The sequence below is a fragment of the Heteronotia binoei genome, chromosome 6 (genome assembly GCF_032191835.1).
Source record: "Heteronotia binoei isolate CCM8104 ecotype False Entrance Well chromosome 6, APGP_CSIRO_Hbin_v1, whole genome shotgun sequence".
Classification (NCBI taxonomy): domain Eukaryota; kingdom Metazoa; phylum Chordata; class Lepidosauria; order Squamata; family Gekkonidae; genus Heteronotia; species Heteronotia binoei.
In genome coordinates, this window is record NC_083228.1 from 52,040,522 (window position 1) to 52,052,787 (window position 12,266).

General features: G+C 41.6%; 1 protein-coding gene across 1 annotated transcript in view; it reads left to right on the forward strand.

Annotated features, from left to right (window-relative positions):
- Positions 1 to 4,303: 4,303 nt before the first annotated feature.
- Positions 4,304 to 12,266, forward strand: part of FAM53B (family with sequence similarity 53 member B) — a 158,038-nt gene continuing 150,075 nt past the window's right edge. Inside the window, exon 1 of the mRNA XM_060241449.1 lies at positions 4,304 to 4,612. The gene's annotated coding sequence lies outside the window, so the exon portion shown is untranslated. The remainder of the gene's footprint in view (positions 4,613 to 12,266) is intronic.

A 12,266-nucleotide genomic window follows, 5' to 3' on the forward strand; every position in this document is an offset into this window, starting at 1 on the left:
CTCCAATCTAAACCCATTGTGGGCTCAGACTGGAGTATCTATGCATAGCATTGTACTGTGCAATACCTAACATTTGGTAGGAAAGGATATGGTGTCTTACAGCAAAGACACTGGAGGAATGCAAGCAGCATCTGGGGCTTTTCCATTGTGCCACATGTTTGCTAAGGGACCAACTCTTGCCAGTAGGAGTCACTCTAGGCCTCCAAATGGAACTGCAACCAGTATGTCAGTTATGCAACCAAAGGCACTGAATATTTTAATTGTAGGTAATTATGCCTGTTTGAAGAACACCTGGGCTTTTTCCCAAACAAAACAAAGACAGCATTCTTGATTGCTTATTCTTAGATTGATTTCTACATATTTTTACTTGTTGAAAGATAATTAACACCAAGTTTGAAAGAACTGCAGTCTTGGAGCTATTATGATCTAGCTAAATCAATTTGTTGGGCCAAATTGGAACTACATTGTCAGCCTGAAAACTGCAGCTAATTTTTATGTTTTAATGGCATATAATAGGGATATAATGCCAAGTCTTAATTTGGGCATATAATACTTAAGGATATACTTACTGTAAATCTGTTTGCTCTTTATGTACGTTACATCCTACGTACAAGACTTGAAACATTTAAATATGTAACTGAAATGGTAAATACTGACCTCTTTGGCATTGGGGGGCATATTTAGTGTCTAGCGGACAACCTTTCTCCCCAAAAATAATCCTATAGGCTAAAAACCTGTTTTCAAACAGAAGCTGGCATCTTCATCAGCACATCACAAAAATGCATCTCAGGAGCCAGAAATGTTTCATTTATACTTAGCAAACATGATCATCATTGAGCAGCATAATAATTTTAAATAGTTTATAACTAAATAGCAATGAATCTGTCAGTTGTAGAATCAGCATGAATAATGGATGTTTTATTCATATTGTTTTTATTGTGTTTTTAAAAACAGTTTTATTTATACTGTAAGCAACAAGGGAGAAAGGTGACCAATAAATGATTTAAATAAATAATCTTATTTGACCTCATAATAATCTTAGGTTACTACAAGTGGGGGCCCATGAGACTTGCAGGGGAGGACCCCACCCACTCCCACTCTCTTGTTGAGCTCAACATGGAGCCCTGGGCTGCCCAGCAGCCTTCTGCAGTCTGCCCAAGAACAGCTCTGAGCAAGCCAGCATAGATTCCCCTTTGCCCCTCTCTGCAGCTTGCCCAGAGCAGCTCTGGTTAACAGAACAGTCTCTCCTCCCCCGCGCCCCCATTCTCTGCAACCTGCTGGAGAGCTTTGGGCGGGGGTGGGGGGGACTATGCTGGTTTGATGGTGAGGCTCCTGGGCTGTATGGCTGCTGCTGGACCCAGCAAGGTTGCTGAGCTGCATGGCCACTGGTACCGGGCCCCACATGAAGCCCTGGCCTGTGCTACTGGCCCAGCGTAGCTTCTGGCCTTCTTCAAATGTAAGTCTGTTTTCCGTGCTTCCATAGAGAACACTTTGTTTTGGAGGGAATTTAAACTCTGTGTATTTTTTTAAAAAAATTCATGAAGACCTGGGGAGTCCCTCAAGTGTGCAGAAAGATTTGTTTAGCTTTTGTGTGGCCAATCCATGGATTTAGATATCTACAGATCATGGCCATGTGTGCCTAATAGTATATAGATGATTCCCATTTTAGAGATGGCTATCAGACAATCTTTGTAAGATGTTATGGCTCAAATACAATGATCTTAGAAAGACTATAACCTATTGAATCATACAAGCCCATCTGAGGATCTGGATGCAGATTTCCCATGCCCAGTATTCACCAGTTCTGTTAGTCTCATGTTTATTGATTATATCCATTCCATGGATGCCATTCTTCCTCTGAGGAGCTCAGAGCTGAATTTTAGTTATATAACAATCCTGTGAGGTAGGTTTAAGGTTAAGAAGTTACTGACTTACCTACAATCTTAAACAGTTACATACTTCTAGGCCAACTCACTTTAATAGACTTAGAAGATCATCACTCTGCTTAGGACTGCAATTCTCATGAACATCATAATGGATCAGGGATTTAATCCTTGGTTTCCATGGCAAAGCCCGGCCAATTAGTGACCATACTGGTTTTTCTCTAGGATTTTCTCCAGCTATCTCAGTGTACATGTGTTCTCAGTATAAAATAATGTATCTGCAAATGACTGGATTTGGTGGCACTGCCAAACTGAGAATTTTCATTCACAAGCATATGGAATCTATTATTCTATATGGCTAATACTTTTTTTACATTTTCTAAAAAATAGATAAGAATATAAGAAAAGCCATGTTGGATCAGGCCAATGGCCCATCCAGTCCAACACTCTGTGTCACACAGTGGCAAAAAAAATTATACACACACACAAACAGTGGCTAACAGCCACTGATGGACTTTTGCTCCATATTTTTATCTAACCCCCTCTTGAAGCTGTCTGTGCTTGTAGCCGCCACCACCTCCTGTGGCAGTGAATTAATTAAATTTACTAAATAAGTTTTAGAAGCTCAGATCTATTAACATGCAATGTACATGGTCTTATTTCACACCGTTCTGTCTGGTGCAGAACAACAAATGAGAGCTAGTGTGGTGCAGTGGGAGTGTCAGAACTGAGAGATTTGAGATCAAATCCCAACTCTGCCATGGAAACTCACTGGGTGACCTTCGGCCAGTCTCTCACTCACAGTCTAACCCACCTCGTAAGATTGTTGTGATGATTCAAAAACGTTGTTTTTGTAAACCACTTTTGAGTCCCTATTTGGGAGAAAGGTTAGGTATAAATGAAATATATAAATAACAGGGAACTCTACTGAACATAACACCAGAAATGCTGGAGCTAGAGTCACTACACCTTTGTCATCTGTAAACATGATTTGATCCATACCATGCAAGCAGAATTACGTCAGGACAACAAACAAGCACATTTCTAATTTTCCATGGCATTTAAATACATACGCAAGAGAGATTTTTTTTAAATGTAGTATTTCTACAGTATTGCAGTCTTTAGTTAGAGGAGATAGAATTACAGAAGGTAAATGGGATCTTCTCTATTTCAGTTCTTTACCTGATCATCATTGGGGATTTGCTCCATACTTTGTCCTGCTTTGTTTGGACTAAATTGCCACTGGAACCACACCGTTTCATGGTCTGTCCTCCCATTATTGATCTTGGTCTCAAGAAAAGATGGCAAAAATGCTCTTTTCCAAAGATATTTGAGAACAGCTGGTTCTGTGCTTCTGTCTGCTTTTTATTGCTGTTTTATTGTATTTGCTATTATTGTTTTTAATGTTTACATATTTTTATTAGGCAGGGATGCCTAATAAAGGCATGGATACCTTTTGGAAATTGATTTAATTTTAGAAGTATATAATGAATCCTGCCAACAAGCCAAGATACTCTGTGCTTCATTTTAATCCTTGAAGGACTATCATAAATCCAGGTGGCATGTTAAGTGATATAGATGCAGCAACAGTTTGAGAACTTTTTTTCCTACTTTAGCAGTATGTGGGTCTGTGCCTATATATTCTCCTCTGACAGTGGATGGGTCTAAATTGCAGGAAGTCAAGGGAAAAAGGCACACACGACTGTTTAAATAACCCCAAGGGGTCGTTTCTACCCTTGCATCCTTTGTGACATTGTGATAGAGGCGAAAACGCATCTTTTGGGCTGCCTCGTGAGGCAACAGTTTTTTTGAGGCGTAGAAAACCCATCACTTGACATCACGTACTAGCGTTTAATCACTAAAAGGTTAAAAAAGATTTCGAGGTCAAATTCCAGAGCTTTATCCTGCTTAGCAGCCATACCCTTTGACCTGGAAGACCTTCTGATTCCGGATATATTCTACACTCTGTGTGTGTGTGCACACGCCTATGTTGTGCAGCTGGCTGGGGCTATGCCCTGTTGAAGGGAAACGCATTCTGCAAATGCAAAACTACCCTTTCTTTGTTATTGTCATGTTATTGTCCATCCCTGTCATGGAAAAAGAGGTGTTGGGCTGAGGTTTGGCTCAATTCCAGGCCGGCATCTCCTTGCATAGGAAATCGCCACCATTCGAAACGCAGACGCGATGCAAATCAGACAGGCCTTTGAAGCGAAGGCGAGGCGGCAGCTTAGAGAGCACTTTGACACCCGGAGAAAGTCTGGCTGGCTCGGTGGACATAATTGCGCTCTCTCTCTTCTCTCTCCCAGGAGCGACAACTGCACACACCACAGGCCGCTCTCCAGCCACAGCCACGCGGAAGCCTTTTCCCAAGCCGTCCTCCCCGCCTTGCAAAAGCTGCCACCCTTCCTTCGCCCTGCCCTGAAGAAGTTTATACTGTTATAGGCGCGCCCTAAGCAACCCAGGCTGCAACTCTTGCTGCGGGAACTGCACCACCCGGGCCCTACCTTCGGTGCCGAGCTGGGGGGTGGGGGCTAAGGAGGAGGGCCGGCTGAGAAAACGATCCAGGAAGTGACAAGCCTATTTCCTTTCTCTGGGAGGATCGGTCCACAGCACTGGCGTTGCAGCGGGGGAGTCCTTGCACAGGTTTTGCAAGAGATCCTCCTTCGGGCTCCTTTGGGGCCGCCGCGACAGAAGCTCTGGCAATGGGGGAGTGAAGCCATCGGCTCAGGGTAAGAGATCCTGCTCCGTGGGGCGTGCTGGGAGCCGCAGGCTGCCTCTCGTTCCTTCTCGTCTCCCCTCTTTCCTATGCCTGTGCCATTTGTCTGATCCTGGGCAGATATTGTTACAATGTGTAGAATAGTAGAGCGGAGACACTTTCATTCCCCTCTTGGGCAGAGAGAGAAAAAGAGAGGCTGCCTCGATGGCTTGAGGTGTGGAGGCTATTTGCAACTTGCTTTTATTTCTTCTCCGTCCCTTTCCCCTCTTTTGAAAAAAATATGCTTCGTTGTCTTGTGTGTAGATGAAAACGGCTTCGATGGGGGAGATGACAGCACGGTCAAAGCGAGGAGAGAAAATCTCCCCTTTTGACTGAAAGTCTTGGGGCATCCAGGAAAGGAGCAAGTGGGCAACCAGAAGATGTTTGAGGGTGATATTTTCGTGGGGGGGGGGGGAGGAGGAATGGAATCTAGATCCCGACTGTATTGCTCTGGGTTGCCATTGACTTGAAAGAATATACTTCTCAAGTCCAGCCCGGAGAAATGAGGAGCTGTGGAGGGGGAAGGGGCGCTTCTTGAAAAGTTTTGGAAATTATCCGTTTGTTTACTGAGCTTTGCATGTAACTAATAGGTGGACACCGAGCAGCGGGCGGCTGGCCACTTGGATTGATTAACTGATTCGAGAGACTGTAGCCCGTGCTCATCCTCTGGAAGATGCCGCTGGAAAAGTGATTAACATTTTTATTCCCCCCCCCCCCCCCATTTGTTTCTCTTCTTAAAAAAAAATAATAATAATGCTGCGTTGCATTTGCACACGGCGGCAGGCTCTGTCCTTGAAAGGCTCTTGTAAAGTCACATTTTTTGCAAGACGTCATTGATTTGTCAGCTGCATGGGAGTTTACTCCCCAGGCTTGATGTCTCTTTCCCCACCCCTCTCTTGGGTAAAATTAAAGAGGATGAGCAGCATAAACAGACTGGAAGTGTGTACTGTTGTACATGAGTTTTTTACAGCTTTGTTCCTAATACTGTTTTTCAGGAGTGTTTATATATGTTCCATGTAGTCCCTGTAGTCTACATATTTTACTTTAACTGCATTTCCCTCTCTCCTTTCGTCCTTTGGGATAATGTAGAATGACATCATTTCATTACTGTGTGTTATGCATTTAGGTAGTTATGCATTTTGCTGTAGGTAATCAGTGGAGGGCTTTCATTGACTGACCAGCTGCAGTCTGTAAACTGTACCTTTGCATGCTTTCAAGTATCATCTGCTTCCATTAAAATCCACTCATTGTGAACTGGGATTTATCATTTTGATTTTTTTTAAAAAGAATATAGTATGAAAGGCATTTTTTTTTTTCAGTTAATCTTGGCTTGAATGGATGTTACTTTCATGGATATTCAGGTATTGGATTGTAGAAGAAATGATTTCTTACAAAGCCTAGCTACAACAGGCAGATAGATGTTAATAACATTCATTGACCCATATATTAACGGAGGATGATACATAAGTAAAGTCATGTGACACGTGTTGATGAAAGTAACAGCTTGCCCTGCAAAATCACTGTGTTCTTGATTTTATCATCAAGCTGTGGTTTCGCTCTAATATATGTCTGCTAATATATGCCACTGCCTACCAGCTATGTATGGCTCTGCTCAGCTATGTATGGCTTTGCTCACTGTGCTGGATTCCTCGTCTGATGAAGTGTGCTTAAGAGCACACGAAAGCTTACGTTCTAAATAAAAATTGGTTGGTCTTAAAGGTGCAAATTGACTCCTGCTTTGTTCAACTGCTTCAGACCAACACAGCTGCCCACTTGGATCTATGTATATGTCTGCTCTGCAACTTTGTGCGGGTCTGATATTTGAGATAAGATGGCTTAAGAGTTTGCAGATTTTTACCGCTGTTGAAATACAGACGAGGAAGCTGTAAAATCTGGAGCACTTCTTATCTGTGTCACAGCCCCCATTTTGGATCAAGTGAAACTGTGCCTTTTGCTGAGATGATTTAAGAGGGAGCACTTATTTGTGGTCTTGGCAGCATAGCACATAGGCTGCTTGAACACAAACTCTGCTCTGCATTTGGGAGGCCGCAGTGGTACATAGTTTGGCTATAGAGAGAAGCTACAGAACCTAGTGAATAACCAATCAAGCTATAAGAGAAAGACACTAAATATGTACTTGGGTGTATATTTATGAGAGCATTAAGCTGTAGCCATAAAATATGTGGGTTGATTTCTGTGAAGTGCTTGTAGGTCTTTCCCCTTCTCCCAGGCACCTCCTAAGATCTCCTTTCAAGCCAATATTGGAGCGCAGAGGAAAAGCCTGATGGGTAAAATGCTACAAGACATGGATGGCTGCAGTGAAGAGGGGGAACTGAGTGAAATTACTCTTCTCCCTCTTGCATTAATGGAGGCTTGCTGTGCTCTACTTGTTTTCTCAGCAGAAGGTGTTAGGAACCGGGTGTTTTCTGTTTTGCCTCCCTCATTGCCAGTCCCTTGTGGTTTGTGGTATTTTGTTCATGAGGCTTCTCTAACCCCAGTATGGTGGGGGGACTCCTGGGGGAAGATATAAAAAAGTCTGCCTTGGTGATTGCCTTGAGCTTCCTCTTTATAGTCCAATGTTGTGTGTATATATACACACACACACACATATGTGAAAAAAACCAGGATCCTCGTGAATGAAGAATAATGACTGTGACTGTTTAAGGATGGAATATAGCACCAGCAAGAAGCATTTTAATTAAGCAGTGTAATGCAGTGTTAATGTACTTGGAGATCAAGGTTCAAATCCTTTTGCAGTGAAGTTGACTGGGTGGCCTTAGGCAAGATACGTGTCTCAACCCAATCTGTTTGCAAGGTAATTGTCCTACAGATAAAGCAAGCATGATTTACCATAATCCTCCACCGGTTTATGATCACTTGCAAGACTCCCTCCTGATACACTGATGAGGTACATTTTTATCCTGTCCTTCCTCCAGGGAGCTCAGAGTGGCATGTAGGGTTCCTTCTCCCCCTGTTTTATCCTTGCAGCAGCCTCATGAGATGTGTTTGCCTAAGGGAGAACAATTGGGCCAAGGAGACACTATGAAGTCCAAGGTCACCCAGTGAGCTTGGTAGATGAGTGGCATTTGAACCCAAGTTTCCCTGGTCCTAATCTGACAGTAAATCACACTGATTTTTAGCAGCCAGAGTACTATACCGCTAGGGCTACCTAAGGAGTATTAGGATATGATGAATTTAACATACAGCTTAAGAAACAATTCTGCCCATATTGATGGGGGTTTTTTGCTCCATTTTGCCCCATTTCTTCTAGTTGGAAATTTTGGGGCACACTGTCACTTATTTGCTCCTTTGGAATAAGTGAAATGCCTTTTAAAATAAGATTTTATTCAATTGGAATGTGTAGTGTAAAGATTGTTTTATATACAAATCTTTGGCATTAGATGATGATAAAAAACAGTCATATATGTCTACAGAGGTCAATGATATATTATTGTTTCAACGTGGCAGATTTTGTCCACAAATAATTTGCTGGAATATGTTGATGATGATGCGCCATTGAAAAGTTCAGTTTTGTTAGTGATATAAAGTTAACTCAGTATATTGATTGGCCAGTTGTTACTTTATGAGACTGTTTCTTGACCAATATATTTCCATTTGTTTACAAAATTTCTGTTTTTTCAAATGCTATTTTTTTTTCTTGCCTCAGATGGCAAAAACTAAGATGCATGTGCTAAGGTAGCATAAGAGACAGCAAATTGCTTTCTTTAACTCTTCTAAATCCATTGTCTCCAGGGGACTTAGGAGGGTGTGTCTCTGTTTAAGACTGCACTGTATCACATTCATATTCTTATATCTCACAAATGTGACATGAAGTAGAACTGTTTGTATTGATTAATAAATGATGTGTGTTAATGCAATGTGTTAGGTTTGATAAAGAAGACAGATTGACATATATATATGTCTGGGTAATGAATGATGTAAAAATTCTGGAAGTTTTGAAGCTGTGTGTGTATATATGTGTGTATATAGGTATATACACACACATTCCCATGGCTTCCAAATTTCCAGAATTTTTACATCATTCATTTCCCAGTCATCATGATGAATTAAATACATTCTTTTTGCTAGGTTGTCATACTTCCATTTTTCTTCTTTATAATGAATCCATATTTTGGGAATTCTTTTCCTAATTATAGATTGCAAATGTCCCCAGATTTCCTGTGTTCTGAGCCTGTGGGGCAAATAGGACTACCTGTTTGGAAACACTGTTTTGCTAATATCAAGAAGCACTACAGCACTATCTTCTTATCCTCTAGAACAGGATTGTCAAACATGCAGCCCAGGGGCTGAATCAGGACCCCAGAGGGCTGCTATCAGGCCCTCAAGCAACTGGCTGTTGTCTGCTTCCTTCTGCATTACAGCTTGTTTTGCCAGGCTCTCTCAATCGCACAGCAGAGCTACTGAGCCAAGCCTCTCTTCCTTCTGTTGGCTGAGGCTTCTCCTTCTCCTGGTCCCCTGGGGAGGGAAGGAAAGAACCAGAGCTTCCTTTGCCTAGTTTCCTGGACCACACAGGAGAGATACTAAAGAAGCACCTTTAAGACAAACGAGTGCTAATGTTTTAAGCTTTAGAAAAATCGTTGTGTTTGTGTCCTTTATAAAGTTGATATCTCTGCTACCTGGCATTACATTTTATGGCCCGTTTTATGTCATATCCTGCCGTCATAACAAATGAGTTCGACACCCCTGTTCCAGAATACTTTAGTTGAGTGCAGTTTTGGGTTGATTTTAAAAAGTGATAACATTTTGTAGGACTTTGTAGACGTTTCTCCTCAGTTAATGCAAAATGAAATAATTAAACTCTCTTGGCTATTGTTTTTGCATGAATTCCACATGTGTCTTTTGATGCCTTTGGCTACCTCCAGTCAGTCTGGAAGTGTATCCATCTCTACATCTGTATTTCTGGGCAAGTTATTTGAAATTTAGCTACAGTGCACTGCATGCTATGTTAATAAAAGGAACTATAGCTAGTCAACCCAGATGCTAATGTTTTCTTTCTATAAAAGAGACTTTCAAGTTATAAAATGCAACACTGGCTTGTACTAATTGAAGATCTAAAAATTCTCGGTTCCTGGGGCAGCTTTATCCCTTACTTTCTTTTCATGTGGCTTCAATTGTATGTTCTTCTCAAGCACTAGATTTTCATGGGGTTTTTTGACTTGAAAGAACCACTTGTTCTTCAGTAATGATGCACAAGGTATCAGCATGGGCTGACCTACCTGACTTTGCCAGGCACCTCTGACATCATATTTTTTGATATTTAAAGGAAAAGAAAATGCTTCTATATTTGCTTTCAACAAATATAAGCCATGCCATTCTGCTCAGTGATTTATTAGGCTATGAGGGAGTTATTCATGGGCTAATAGAAGGTCTAATGAGGTGTTCCATGTGGCATAGTAAGAGGAGCTTATTGTTCTATACAGAGTATCCTTTCTGTTTCATCAGTGATCTCTCCATAAATTTTTCACTGGCTCATGAATGGCTGCTTTGCAGTCCACTAGAACAGCATGCGTGTATGTGTGCATGATACTGAAGCTAAACTTTATATTCTGCATTTGTTTTAGTGTTGTTTTTAATTTTTTTTTAAACAATAAGTCTGGGTTAAGTCTAACCAGTCATTAAAAGATAGGATATCTTGGATTTGGGAAACCTATATAGATTACCATGAGTTCTGAGGAAACATCCCAGCGCCAGTGCACATTGTTTTTTGCAGAGCAACAAAATTAGAACTGTTTTATTCTTTTCAGAGGAACTTCCTAGGGCAATTGGGTAACAAATCTATATTTGTCCTTGGGCAAATGGAGAGTTAATTAGGGGAAAATTTGGAGTACCTGTCCAGGATCAGTTTAGAGTTAAAAGAGGAAAATTGGGGAACCTTGTGAGCAAAAATTCTACTTTGTGAGCTACTAGAATTAAAGTTGTGAGCTACTGCATAAATTAGTTTTTTCCTGAGCTAAGACAAAAATGTGTGAGTCGGAGGCTAAAAAACTGTGAGTGAGCTCACACTAACTCAGTTTAGAGGGAACACTATTTGAGGATCAGTTGATTGTAGTCCAGGATCAGCTGAGAGTAGCCCTATGAATTAAGTGCTTTCAGAGATTGTGTAATATGACTGCTTTGGAGATGTGTTAGTCCTTTTACACAAAAACTGTGTGGAAGCAGAGTTTTTTCAGATCTCTGTGTAAACTGGGGATTTTTGTTGTTTGTTTTTATCAGAGCCCTTGCTCAAGTGTTTTGAGGTAGTTGGTGTGCTCTGTGGATGGTTTTCATGCAGCTGTTAGGGGGGAAAATTGAACTTGTCCAGGAGTACAATACTTTGCAGTATTGTTTTCTAGTACACTCCATGATTGCTTATTGGTGAAGATATGTTGCCTTGTTTATATGTATATTTTCTATATTATCAAATGAGCTCATCCTCACAGGAAACCTGAACCAGAAAACTGAAGCTGGCAATTGTTAATTCCTATAATAAAAGGTTGCTTCAGAGTGCTGTTGCAATCTTTCACTTGTTTGGAACAGCCAAAGTTCCTATTATCTTGTATCAGGGATTCTGGTAAAATTAAGGTAAAATGGGGAGGGCAAAATCTGTTTTGAAAGGAACTGCTCAAACCTGGAAAAATGTAACATTAAATTCATACACTTCTCCAGCTCTGAAACTGAAAATAAATAATAATAATAGAGCTGGCATAATAAAACCTGTTTTTTGGAGGAGTTAGTGCTAAAGGGCAAGAAACAGTCCATTATTAAACTTTCACCATATTATATTTTCTTGTGAAGGCAAGCAAGAAAGCAACACTTTTATTTCTGCAAACCCATTTCTACCAAGAAAATGACACTTTTATTTCTATATAAAGGTCCCCTGTGCAAGCACCAGTCGTTTCCGACTCTGAGGTGATGTCACATCACGACATTTTAACGGCTGACTTTTTACGGGGTGGTTTGCCATAGCCTTCTCCAGTTATCTACACTTTACCCCCAACAAGCTGGCTACTCATTTTACTGACCTTGGAAGGGTGGAAGGCTGAGTCAACCTTGAGCCGACTACCTGAACCCAGCTTCCACCAGGATCGAACTCAGGTTGTGAGCAGAGCTTGGACTGCAGTACTGCGGCTCACCACTCTGCGCCACGAGGATCCTGCTTTATTTCTACATACCCTTTTACAAATGTGAGTTACTGTGCCACCCGCTGGGATAACAGAAGTCATTTCAGTGGGCAGCAGAGGCTCATCAGATGCAGTGGTGACCCTTAATTCTCTCTTTATTGGATTCAGCAAAATCCACACAGGCTTCCACATGGGCACAATTTCCTTCATTCATCCACTTCTGCCCCTTTGCAACTTTAGGGGGCTGAGTTGTGCCTATGCCTTGGGGCAGTTCTAGCAGGCCTGCTCCAGTATGGTAGCCATATTTGCCCCAGGCCCCAGCTCTTCACCTTTCTTTGCAGTCTCTCAGTCTTGTCTAATCAGTGTCCTTTCTTCACCTTCACTGGCTTTCCCATTACTTCCCTTTTTATCCCTGAGGCTGTAGCTGTGCTGGCCAAACCCAGCACTGCTCTCCCTGCTTTGAGTCTGATTTCCTCTCTCAACTCCTTCTTTGCCTTGCCCCACCCC